At 38.3% G+C, this 13,541-nt stretch overlaps 1 long non-coding RNA gene across 4 annotated transcripts in view; it reads left to right on the forward strand.

The window, feature by feature from the left end:
- Positions 1 to 204: 204 nt before the first annotated feature.
- LOC106518411 (uncharacterized) overlaps positions 205 to 13,541 on the forward strand; it is a 135,870-nt gene continuing 122,533 nt past the window's right edge. For all 4 annotated transcript variants that reach the window (XR_001310313.1, XR_001310315.1, XR_001310316.1 and 1 more), the window contains exons 1-2: positions 205 to 259; positions 811 to 960. This is a non-coding gene — a long non-coding RNA (uncharacterized LOC106518411). The remainder of the gene's footprint in view (positions 260 to 810; positions 961 to 13,541) is intronic.

Raw genomic sequence — 13,541 nt, forward strand, 5'->3', positions numbered from 1 at the left:
AGTATCTGTGAAAACGGGCAGCACTGGCGAACTCCCAATTTGAAAAAAAAAAAGTAGATTTATTTAACAAAGGAAAAGGCAGACAGGATGGCAAACTTAGTTCTGAAAAGCGGCAAAAACACAAAGAACTACAGGGAGCCAACACAATGCAGAAGTGATAAACTACTAGAGACACTAACGAGCTGCAATGACAAACACCTGTGAGGGAGACAAGTAGGAACAGGAGTGAGAGGAGCTGAGGAGGAACARTGAGGAGCAGGTAACCAGATACAGAATGTAAAATAACTAAGAGAAAAACACAAAACCTCACAAAGTGAAAGTTAGTTCACTTTTTCCAGTTTCTAATTTGTTTTATGCTTAAGCTCATGCGATTACAATAAAGCAAATCTGATTTGCTCACTTCCTGCATGTCTAATGAAATACAAAGTTTAATTTGCCATGTAGTGCTGCTGGAAGTAAAACTGCCCATTTCTACATGGCTGTACAAAGCTCCGAGGCAGTGTCTGAGTCTGCTTGTTGGCCTCAGAGAGAATAATAGTAAAAATGCTTCAGGGCCAGCGCCGAGAACAAGCTAATTATGGATTGGCTGTGTGTAAAAGGAACTTATTCCTCCATCTTTAATGAGAACATTTGCATTTTACATTAAACTGATGTATATGTGCACAGACATCACGTTATCGAATATTACAAATGAGCTGGAGAAGTAGAATTGCGAAGCTCTTACTGCTGGGAAGATCTATTCGTCAGACTTTAGCGTTTTATTATTTGCTTGAACATTTCACCCAAAAATCACTTGCCCTTACCTTGCAGTGAATTAAATGGTACGTTAAATTGCAGCAAGTCATGCGAAAGTGTCAGCCTCGGTAGAAGAATGTGTGTCGCCTCRTCACTGCATCACCGCCACCATCATCATCATCAGCCTCTACAACCCCGACGTGAGATAAAGGGAAGCCGTATCAGGTAATGTATAAATGAGAGTACAAACAAGCAAGTAAATAGTGTGAATCTAATTAAAAGATAATGTCAGCTATTTTGTCTCAAATGTTGCCACTGCTGTGGGCCTATCTTCTCGCCCTCGGGCTCCCTATCTGTTGAGCACTCCTGCTCTCTACATGCAGGCTGTATCTTTAGTTACGCTGCTATCTGCCTCCTCACACCGGACTGTATCTTCCTGACTCGGTGGTATTTCTGCTGGCCGTCARGCTTGACTGTGTGCACCTTATTTCTCTAACGTGAAGATCAAATGTCCTGTTTAGTGTCTCATATTCCATAAGCCTCWGAAATTACTTCCAGAGGCAAATGAGAACAGAATTCAGACCGTGTARTGTACATATGAGCTTTGGTCTATTGCTTCCCAGTGTAGACACTTTTTAAAAAAAACAGAAATAGTGTACATTAAAATTCAGTGTACAGAAACCCAGTGTTTTTCACCCCAATGGGAGAAAAAATGCCTCCAGAATTCTTTTCTCTTTGAGGATGACTAGACTTTAAGCAAACATGTCTTGCTTGAAGGATAATATTTCTGACAGCAGGATTGACCAGCCCTATCTCTAGAGCAGCGACTGCACGCTCAGAATGAACATCGGCCCCGCAAACTGGCCGCTGGAGGGGAACTTGAAAGAACAGGAGGGAGAGCACCTCTAACGATGGTTTAGCATCGACCACTGACAGCTGACTTCAAAGACCCGSTTACGAACACGACAGGCAACCCGCGCAACAGGCTTTGAATCCAGTGCACTTTTTTTTAAAATCAAGAATTTATGCTGCATTTAGGGAGAGATTTTTCTTTCTTTTCGCAGCACTAGGAATTTGATTTGACTATTTATTTCATCGGTAAGTCTCCCAGGTTTGTACTTGATGTTGATGGGACTTGTATTTTTACAAGTGCATGATATTATTCCACATGGCAGCCGCTGATATTAGTGTCTTTGATTCCTGAAGAGTTCTGAAGAAAGCCTCCCACTCCAGGGAAGAAGTTGTTTATTTGCCCAGATATATATTAATCTAATCAATTTGCCTCAACGCACACCTTGTGGTGAATTGCAATGGAGTTGATGTAAGAATAAACTAGTTTTAAAATAGGTTTAATTTAAAAAAACCCTGAAATTTAGTGAGTTTAATCAAGGCATAATGTGCTTTTTATGCATTCAGTGGCCTACCTGCCGTTTCATGATATGAAGCCCCATCTGCCTTTTAATGTTGTTGACGAGAAATGCAATGAAACTGATCATTGCAGTGGAAGTATTTTAGATTAAAATTTTAATAGTGAGAAATGTGGATAGTGAAATGTTCGGAGAAAACTTTGAAAATAAGATCATTAGTAAAAAAAAAGATAAAAGGTACATCAAGAGTTGAGCTTTTAAATGTTGAACCCCAAGTGCTGACTGAATGACTGATGGTCTTGAGATCTTGCAAAAACAGGCTCTAAAAAATAAATCACTGGAGTGACAAAAAGTATTTCCAAAACAGAACTAGYTTTGGGCACAAAGAGTGGTTGTGAACACGACACGACACAAACTGTGAAAACAATACAAAGCACTGACACCAGACTGACGACAGAAAACAGCAAATAAAGAGGAACTAATTAGCCTGAAACAAAAAACACCTGAGAAACAAGAGGAGCAGGTGAATGTGGGCGGGGCTGGACCAGAGACAGGCAGGAGAAGCTGAAAAAAACAAAGAAAACACACATAACATGCTTTTCATGACATAACTTCGCAAAGCTGTACTATTAAAAAACAAACAAACAAACAAACTGTTACACATAAAAAATAAAAWCAACTAAATTTTGGGTTTAGCTCCAGTAAACTTACTAGCAATTGCATTTTATTTAACATTTCATTGCAGCAAAAACTTCATCAGCTAACTTGCTACATTTATATTTAAAAGCAAATTRGTTGGTTCGTGTTAAATTTTCACACTTTCGTAAAAAAAAAACCCTTCGCCATCTTCATTTTCCTGTTTAATTTGATGATGATGATGCAATGACTCCGGGGATATCATCAGCTGTATAGGATACTCAGATGCAGCCTATATTTTCAGGGTTTTGTTTGGCCACATTCATCAGCCACATGATTAGGCACCTACATTTACACAGCCTGTGGTGCGGCGCAGTGACGTATGCAGCCAACAACTGTGCCCAATCTTGGCTGTTACCACTGAATTGAGACATGAATTGAGACACAGCCAGGAGCCAGAGAAATCAGAAAAACAGAAGACAGTGTTACCCTCTCATATTTCTTTTTATATTTGAAGCTTTGTATGTTTTATCTTTGTATCTCCTACTTTCTAAGGGTGCATTCACACCAGTCCTGTTTAGTTTGCTTTTTCTGAACTCTAGTTTGTTTGCTTAGAAACCACCATTAATTTAGCTGCTTTTGACATGTAAAATGGTATTGCAGTTGTACAATCAGCACAAATGTGCACATCAGAACCGCAGCATGCAGGACTTCCATGTTTTTTTTTTGGGTGTGCTCAGTCCCGCCCCCGTCATTTCTGTAGAAATGCACAGTGAATGCAAAGCAGAAAAGCACAATGAATGCAAACCGCACCAAAAAAATTTAAATAAGAAGGAAGGAAGGAAGGAAGGAAGGAAGGAAGGAAGGAAGGAAGGAAGGAAGGAAAGTCTGTCTGTCCACTTGGACCAAAGGACTTTCATTGTGTGAATACACCTTAAGTCTTGGTTCAGTTAAAGTGGAATCTGGTGCGGTTCAAATGCACGTGTGAATGCCAAGCAGACCGGAGACTGCTCCAAAAGCAGGAAGCGGACTGCATGCAGGACATCCTGAGTAATATTAGTAATAAATATGCCTGGACATCACTGCTGTGAAGCTGGATTTGCTCCTACTTAGTGCAAGTCACCTCAAACGGAGTTGTCTCAGCCACCTAATGTAAAAAATTCTCCATGGTTCTGCCTTCTGCTCATGCTGAGCCCTTTGTTGAAGAGTGTTATGCATGTTTGCCACAACCATTAAAATGTGACAGRACTCCATTTTTTGTTTGTATTTCATGAAGAAGGCAGTGGCGCTCAGGGTTTTGTTCAAAGGTTTTTGTGTCATTTCCTTCAGTGGTTCTTGGTGCAAAGCCACCACAGGCGAGGAGGTAAACACATCACGCAACGGGTTTGGTATGGTAATTGCAATTTTGGTACCCAATCAAACTGAGTCTACCGGACCATCAAGTGTTAAAACACCAAAATCTCCTTCAGTCATTGACCTGTAATGGCGCTATGAGAATGTGGAGTTTTCTCATTTCAAGCAGTGGATCAACAAACACCAGATCCAAGTTGTGACATTTGAAATCCAAACATCATTTCAGCCTACAATATTTTCTTGACCTAGAAACACTAAAATAATAACATGGAATTGCGCGCCTCCCCTGTCGAGCAGTATTTTTGTAAATGTTAAGAATGACAGGTGCAAACTTTCCCTTGTCCTGCTCTGCTTTCAGCTTAAAGCAAAGATCTGTAGCTGTAGCCACTTCTAAAACATCAACCCTAAAGACACACTGGCACATTCTTGTTTGTATTGTGCATGRGTGTGTGCCAAAGCATGTGTTCTTGGGTGTGTCCTGATGTCATCCCACCCTGGAAAATGACTTATTAAAATGAAATTACGCAGCGCCCTGACCCGTGGCAAACGGCATGAGCTGCAATTTGTCTGGAGCCYGAGCTGTGAATAAAACGTGATTGGCAATAATTTGGCTTTGCAGTTGATACACCGCCCCACGTCTTTTCTTCCGCTTTCCTGACCCCTCGCCCCTCCCCCCTCATCATCATGGGCGTGTCGATATAAAGGTGAGACGTTACGAYCGTGCTGATCTGAGGTCAGTGAGTGCAGCAGAGTGATTCTGCCAAGTGGTCTGTCGTGAGGTTGGGGACGAGTTATGAGAAGCAGAAAAAAAGCTGATGGTAAAGCTAAATGCCAAAACTGATTACTGATGTCCAGTAAAAGGGTGAAAGCCTTGGAGTGTGTCTGTGTGGGAGTGTAAAGCTGCACAGACTGACAGGACTGCACAGGCTTGTTTAAGCAGTTGTCTTATCCCCTCACTTTGTGTCCTATCACTGTGTGTGTGCATGTGTGGGTATGCATCATGTCTATTCGTTGTTATGAGAGTCGGCTCATTTGTTTTATAAAGGCCATTTGCTATGGTCATCCAGAAATGGAAAACAATTACAAGCAGTACTTTCCAATTTATCTCATTTGTCTGCTTTAATAAATGTCTTTTTCTGACAGTGAAAAAAACAGAGTGAGGGAAAAAATGGAGATTGTATGATAGGAAGGAATGATAGAGGTGGGTAATGGAGGCAGGATGTTAAAGACCGTGGTGCAGTGGTGGCCTTGGACAGGTTGATGTACTTCCAGCAATGAGCAGCTCATAAAAAGTGCTATCCGTAGGCCTTAGGAAGATATTCTATCTCTCCGCTGCTAACGGCACAGCCTAAAATCACCTGCTCCATCAAAGTCAGGCCTCCCTTTATAACARAAAATGCACCAGAAAAGCAGCAGGGGAAACAATAAGACGCTGTGTGCGTGCTTTATTATTTGTAGGGAGACATTAGCTTTATTTAGCCGGAGACTTGGGAGGCTCGGTGGAAAGCAGGTGTTTGTAAAAGACCACAGTTTTTGTTTGAGAAAATTTTTTTTCATATAACATTTGGGTTTTGTGTAACCTTGTGCTTTGTTTGCATTCACCCTACGTGCTTTGCAATGTGGTGTCCCCCATAAATAAATAAATAATTAAATAAATAAATAAATAAATAAAACACACCTCTAATTAAAAAATAAAACAAATCAACATATAAAGATGGACAGAAATGAGTAAAGTTACAATGCAGGCTTGTTCAGCTCTATGCCAGTTTTGCATTATGGTGACACCTGCACATGAGCTGCAACTCTCAAACTGTCTTAGATCCTGTTTTTCTCTCGGCACTAATTTGTCACAGATGARAGAATATCAATCATTTTGAGCTTTAGGATAAATCTTTGTGTCTCTGATTCTCTGTGAAGCAATATGTCACTAGGATTTATTCAACTTAAAAGCCTAAACCAGTGTTGAACCGTTTTATCCTCCCTTTTTTGTTTTTCTTTAAGTTGGGCTCTTATCAGACAAGCTCCAGTGATTAGATTGTTTTGCTGTGGCCAGTTGTTTTTACAGATCGTGGAAAATCCTGTTTTACTCACCCATGCACTTGCAAGCTAGACTAACACTTGGGTCACTTTTAGGGCAAATAAAGCAGTAGCTGAAGTATTTTGAGGCTGGGGGTTTGTATAGGAGTTCTTTTTTTGCCTGTAAATTCCTCTTTGAATAAGTTCAGTTTGGAGAAAAAGTTTTATGATGAGCAAGTCGGACGAAGTGAATTGCTTAAACAAGTTTAATAGCCACACATGTGAACACTYGTTTACAACTCTATTAATCATTAAGTTAACTTTACATGACTARTTACATAGAATCATTTTTACTTTGTTTGTTTGTTTTGTTCATAAGAGCAAATAGCCGAACCAGCAGCTAGCTGTAGCACCTCTGGTGCAACCCGGAAGACATCCGACAGACATCCTAAAATATTTCTGTTATTTATGAACCACTGTGGAGATTTTGAGATTAAAGTTCTAGGTTTGCCGCAATTCACTTTTATCCGTGCTGTGCTTCGTTTACCATACTCCTGTTAATTCAATGAGAAAAACATTTTGTTGCTCCAAATGCAGATCATTCAAAGAACCATCTACAACAGGTAAGATATTAACAATACATAATATTTCCACAGAATCCTATTTCTAATAATCTGATTTTTTTTTTATTTAAACTTGAAAGAACCATGATCAGCATCTAACAAGCYACACTGTAGATGACTTAAGCATAAAGATGCAAATATATTGTAAAAAAATGTAAATTAATTTTGTCAGGTATCTCACAAACCGAGTGATAAGATCTGCATCAGCTTCTCATGAACGCTGAGCTCTGGGTAATTCTTTTTTTTCCCTATTTTTTTACATTACAAACAATTAGACAAAAGAAACTCAAAGAAATATTAAAATGTTTCATAATWGCAACAAACTCCAGTAGAGTTACACAGTAGATCCTCTGTCTATGTGGATCCCTGTCAAACTGCAAATAATCTATGGGCCAATTTCTTACAGCACTGTTTAAGTGTTCAAAACATTCAGTGGTTGATAAAGAACAGTAAACTGCAGTACAAACTAATGTGAAGTCCTGTAGACATGAATGCATAAACTAAATAAAATTTAAACAAGTACCAAATGGGGCCAATTTAAACAGAAGCTCAGCAGTTTTAAAACATGAACACATATGAATATGTTCATAGCCAAATTTCCCATGGATTAATAACAAAGCATTCACAATCTATTACCAAACTCAGATAGACATGCTTATTAACCAGCTTCAAACAACATACAGCATGCAACTTTCATAAGCTTCTTATGCAGCTTCCGTTTCAAGTCGAGATGTTTTATCTTTTTCTGGAATGCCTCTGGGTAACACAACAGGGGGAGGAGGAAAGAGATGCACGGGGTATATACACCATCAACAACAATGAGTTCTCCATAAATAGTTCTCCTTCATCGCCGTGTACGTTGCTACTCGGGAGAAGAAAAGGCAGAAAAAGCCACGTACAGATGGTGATTGTGAGCCTTTAAACGTTGGCAGAAAACGKATGCTTGACAAATTCTGGAAACTTGGATCAGAAGATTCTCATTTATTCTCCTTTAAACGAGCCCTATATTTTTACTTTTTTTTTTTTTAGAATAAGGAGAATTAAACTTATATAAAACAACTTTTGATCAAGCTTTAGGAGACAGATTTTTAAAACATTCCTTTCTTTAAGTAGTGATTCAATAATTTCTAGAGCTGCTGGATGACAATCAGAAAACACCGTAAAGATGGGCCTGATTAATGATCATCAGCCACTGTCAGAAGTTTCTTGTCCACAGAAACTCCATTTTCCACCGGTAGAGGAAATCTGAGCTGATCTACACTGTCCGCTTTGAAGCTCACCGCTTTAAATTAACACATCATGATCTTAAATGTCTTCTTCCTACTCCAAACCATTTTCACTGACATAACTATTTAGTGGCGGACCTCCTGACTCATTTTAAGGTCGTGCTGTTGTCATCTGTCACATGACAATGAGGGTACTTTGTGTCTCTACTTGAGTCTTCCCCTAGAGACAGAGGACTTAAATTTCCCCTCAGAGCTAATAGAAATTTAACTCTGCCCATAACTCCGCAGAGTCCTCGAGGCTCGACACGAGGCAGGGCCCTGGAGGAAATAGCTTCAGATGTCATTTACTTTACTGTTCTCTTCTTATCTCTTTCATTTCTTCCCCCTTCCCTGCTCTCATATCTTTTCATGATGCTCGCTGTCACTGGCAGCAGGGAGAGTGGCCATGTTGAGGAAATATTGATTTCTGCCCTCTCTTCTTTTTTTCCACTCTCCTCTGCTCAGCCTCCACCTCCTTCTTGTTGCCTGTGCAGCATCTAAGGATTTGGGTTGAACCATGACCAACCTGCTCGACTGGCAGCTCATCCTGCTGCAGTTTTTAGCTTTTCTCTGTTTATTTGTGTTTGTGTGTGTGTGTGTGTGTGTGTGTGTGTGTGTGTGTGTGTGTGTGTGTGTGTGTGNTAATAAAGCATTATCTATATTTACACATAAGTACACATTTGTAGGTATAGTGTGAAGAAATGACAGTTGATATCAGTGCACCATGGCTTGCCATGGTGAGTTTCAAAGCTTGCATTATATGACCTACTTGGCTTACCATAAAGAAATCTCATCATTCTTCACTCTCTGGCTGTGATAACAGCAAACCTTTGTCATACAGCTGATATGAATMTAGTAGGCAGGTCTTTAAGCTCCTTTGTTTCACTTGAACAAATTTTTCATGCTTTGCTTTAAAGTGCTTTTCTCTACTCGTAATCACAAAAGCTAGCAAAAWTGTGTGACTGCTTTAAGAGGGAGGTTACTGCCTGTGACCAATGTACAGTATTTGCATTACATCCATGATGTACCCATCAACAGTGACTATCCATTAAAAATGGAGTTGTGCTTCTTTTGAATGCAAATAATTACTGTATGTACAGTACAGATCATTTCCCACACTATACATAGTATTCAGCAACAAACCCTGAAACTATTCAGCTTAAATTCTGTGAACAGATGTGAACAGTGATCTTTAGTAGCCAAAGGAAAAAAAAGAAAGGAAAAAAAAAAAGAAGCCAGAAATGAATGAATTTCAAAGTCACACTGATTTACCAGCTTTGAGGCACAAAAAAAGAAAAAAAAAACTTTTGTATCTTTAATATACATTTGATCCTGGCAGGGTAAAAGTTAATAATTTTCTAGATTTAACTATACAGATAAAATTATAATCCACACAAAAATCACAGTATTGGTTATTATTTTCCAAAAAAGTATTTTCAAACCCGTAGTTTCTAAACCTGTACTTGATGAATGTGAATACTTGTGACACTTCTGCAAATTTTAACAAGATAGACCTTTATTGATCCCACAGAGGGGAAATTTGAACATTACAACAGCTCAAAACAGTGAAGTTGCAGTAACAGGCGGCCTGCCGTAGCGCCAACTTAGAAACATAGAAAAACTGAAAAACACACAGGGGAAGGGAAGATAAGGGAAAAAAGCAAAAACATCATGTTATATCAACACTGTGACACACTATGAAAAAAAAAAACCTCTGCATAGAGCAAGTTTATTTGCCAGAGGAGTAAGTGAGTTTAAAGGGGGCCCGAAGAATCCAGTCCTCAAGGCCGGCGCAGCCAAAGTTCAGAAATATTGATGGAACTGTTCTGTGCAGCTTACAGCCTGCTCTGGAAAACAGAATTAGACGGGTGAGAGGAGGGGGGAAGGTAAGGGGCAGAGCCTTGTCGACACATCCAGCCAGGAAGAATTTAGTCAACAGATCCAAATCTCATGATAATGAGATGTATCCTAACTTAACATCAAATCATCTGCATATGGCTTTGACCAGGGAACACATTAAGCTTGATGTAGAAGATCACAGAATACGTTTTTTTTTTTTTTACTTGCTATGCTTCAGTTAAAATATATATATTTTCAATCATAGAACAAAACTTGCAGTTGATTTTAACAGCTGTTGTGCAAAACCCAATTAAATAGTCTGGATGATAAGATATACAAAAGTAGGTTTAGTTTTTTGGGGGGGTTTTACCCAATGACAAAAAACTGAAGCAAAGTTTAAAAAAATAAAATCTACTTTATTTGGCAATTAAAAATACATTTTGAGAAAAAAGAGAGTGTGTGTGTGTGTGTGTGTGTGTGTGTGTGTGTGTGTGTGTGTGTGTGTGTGTGTGTGTGTGTGTGTGTGTGTGTGTGTGTGTGTGTGTGTCCTTATTGTTTTGACCCCGAGACCAGATTCTGACATCGTGGTCCGGCGTCACTTTCTCTGAAAGCACTTTCCATTACGGAGAAGCTGTAAGTCGGATGTGTGTTGGCATGAGGCGAGATTCTCTCTAACATCACTTCACTGTGTTCTTCCCAACATRCATCAAAGCTGCAGAGGACCATGTTCAGGCGCTTGGCTCGCTGTCGACCTCCGCACCGACAACTCATTCCCCCTGACAAAACACAAATAACTGTAAACTTTTGCTTTTAGTGGGGTCACCGCAAAGTGAAATGCTTTCTTCAAAGTGTGCTGACACATTGCCCTTGCAGAAAAAAACACATGATTTTAGACTTTTTTTTACATGTGATCCCATGAGGAAAATAATGTGAACATAGGAAAGCATTGAAAATGGGATGTTAAATTTGCAAAATGTGTTTATTATGTTAAACATTTCATACTTCCAAAATGGCATCTGATTGTTTTTGCTTTAATCTGGGTGTTTGCCTATAACTTTAGTTTCCACAAATGTAGCTATTAGTTAGTTAGTTTTACATATATTGAGCTGGAATAAAATGAATTAGATGAGAACCAATAAAAAAACACGAAGACAAACAGTACAGTAACTGTCTGAAATGTCAGCATAAATCATCTTATTTGGGAGTTTCGTAACAATTTAAGTACCCGCTAGCAGCAGATTATTCTGTTGACTCACATCTCTGCAGTGGAAACAGGACAGAACAAAAGAGCCATTGTGAGTTTATTCACTAATTCTCTAAATGAGCAGAACCCTGTTAAAATTTTGTATAATTATGACAGTAAAAAAAGTATAAAGAAGCCTAAGATCTAACATTGTTAAAGTGGCTGCTAGTGAATAATTAAGATCATCATGTTAACAACATGTGTCTAACCACTCTCTGGCAGTGTTTGTAAAATGGCAGGTAGACAAAAGTATAGATTTGAAAGTAAGCCTCAAATAAACTACTGTCCAAAAACTATCCTGAACAACACATAAGAAAAGGCTTGAACTGTAAGTGGCAATTTCAACTTCAATGTGTCTACAGCGGAAAATCTGACCACTTGAAAAGACCCCTTATCTTCCACTTTAAGGTGAAAATTCAGCTTGGATACAATAAAGGCCAATGAGAGTTTGGGTGTGTGCACTCTGAACTCCGGAGCMATTTGAGAGAAGATTACAAATCCTAAAGCACTGACAAAACATTGAGTGAAAAAACACTAAATGCTCATGTTGAGATGGATAATCTGCATGAAAAGCATCAACTTTATGAGAGAAAAAGTGTTTTTTTTTTTTTTTTGCAGATGGTTTTTTATGTTAGACAGCTCAAAGGCTAGCATTAACAGTTTGTTAGGAAAAAAATGAATAAAGTTATCAAAATACTCAGTCAAGCAAGGTCCAATTTCCTTTGATGCATTTACACTTTAAATTATGTTTCTACATTAAAGTGCATCTGAATATACAGTTGGGTTCTCTCACTAATTCTGACACAATTCTATTGTGTTTATGTATGTGTTTTATTATTTGTTTGCAGATTCAGTCTACATTGTTCAACGTACTGCTACCAAAAGTTATAGTGAACTTTTCCTGACTGAGCAGCACATGCATCTATATATTTTGTATGTATTTTTCTACCTCCTCTGCAAGAGAAAGTTGAAAATCCCAATGGAAACAGAAGAGTAATGATTGAATAGTCAAAGGGTGCTTTGATGTTCATGCATAAAGCCTGTAACCAGGCTAATAATAGGTCTGTTGTGACAAATCTACAAAGAATGACCATTTACACAGTTGTAAAGAGAATCACTTTACCCCCACATTTAGCTGTGGCACAGATTTGAAGCCCTTTTACACCTAAACGTTCAAGTGTTTTTAAACTCAAATTATTTTATTTTCTTATATTAGCACAGATGTATCTAAAATTTCATCTTCAAACTCTTTACAAGAAGTAAGCTCTTTTAAAAACTGAATACATCATTCAGCGAACCATCTGCTCTTCGTTGTCTGTTAGAAGTGAACTCAGCCAATCAGATCAACATATCTGTACAAACGAAGAAAGTCTTGCCAAAGCTGCATCAGCAAAAAGATTAACCAGACAGAAAATACTTCAGTATCACACCCCCCGCCCATTTTCTTTTAATGAAAAAAAAAAAACATTCTGTTCCAATATAACTAATGCTTTGACAGCATCTATGCTGATACCTAATCATAAGCTGACATAAGTTTGTAACTGTATTCTCAGCAAAATCAGGTCAGTAACTGTCAGTGGAGGATGCTGACTGAGTGACAAAATCTTTAAGATCCCATGAGAATCCAGCAGTGTCATAAGAAAAATACATTACTGTCAATTTCATGGCAGCACCCTGTGGACATGAAATGTTTTTTGTGCCTTTCTGTTACAAATGCTCTCAGTACCAGGTTTGGTCCTAGTTTTAGCATTTGTCTGAAACAAACAAACAAAATAGATAAATAGAAAATCAGTGACAAACTAATGGATGTTGTAAAAATGTAAATTTAAAATTAACATATTCAGAGAAGTAAGCCAACTATAAAAAACCCTCTCAAAAGGATATTTAAACTTACCCTAAACTCAACTTGAACATGTAATTTAAGAGTTACATAAAACAAAGGCTTTATGTGCTCTGTAAGTTTTTGCCTACACTAAAGAAAAAAAAAAGAAAACTTTATGCCTTTATGTTCTTCCATGTCAGGTCAGATTTCATTGACACAGTTGGCATTAAAAAAAATCAGTTTTCATGTTTAAATGTGTTCAAACATTTTCACATCTATGTTTTGTTGCTGCTGCTGCAGGGATGTTCATCTTCCATGTGCCAAAGACATATACTGTCACAAAAACGATTTTGTGAATATGCATCTGTGAAAAGCAGCTGCTCATGCAAATATTTAGCAAAACTTAGACTCACTTAACACATTGCTGTTTTTGAATGACACCATAGCCTTTTTGTCACAGTTCTGTTGTTTTTGTGTGTGACACAAGCACTAGTTTTTTTTTTAAACCAATTATTTTACAAATCCAGGAKACCCCTCTACATGGCTGCATTCAATAGTTTTTCTGTGTTTGTGCAAGAGAAAAAAATAGTAATGGTAGATAGCAGTCATTATAGCAGCCAACCAACATCATCCTTGGTCTAA

The sequence above is a fragment of the Austrofundulus limnaeus genome, unplaced genomic scaffold, assembly GCF_001266775.1.
Source record: "Austrofundulus limnaeus strain Quisiro unplaced genomic scaffold, Austrofundulus_limnaeus-1.0 Scaffold60, whole genome shotgun sequence".
NCBI classification, from domain to species: Eukaryota; Metazoa; Chordata; class Actinopteri; order Cyprinodontiformes; family Rivulidae; genus Austrofundulus; species Austrofundulus limnaeus.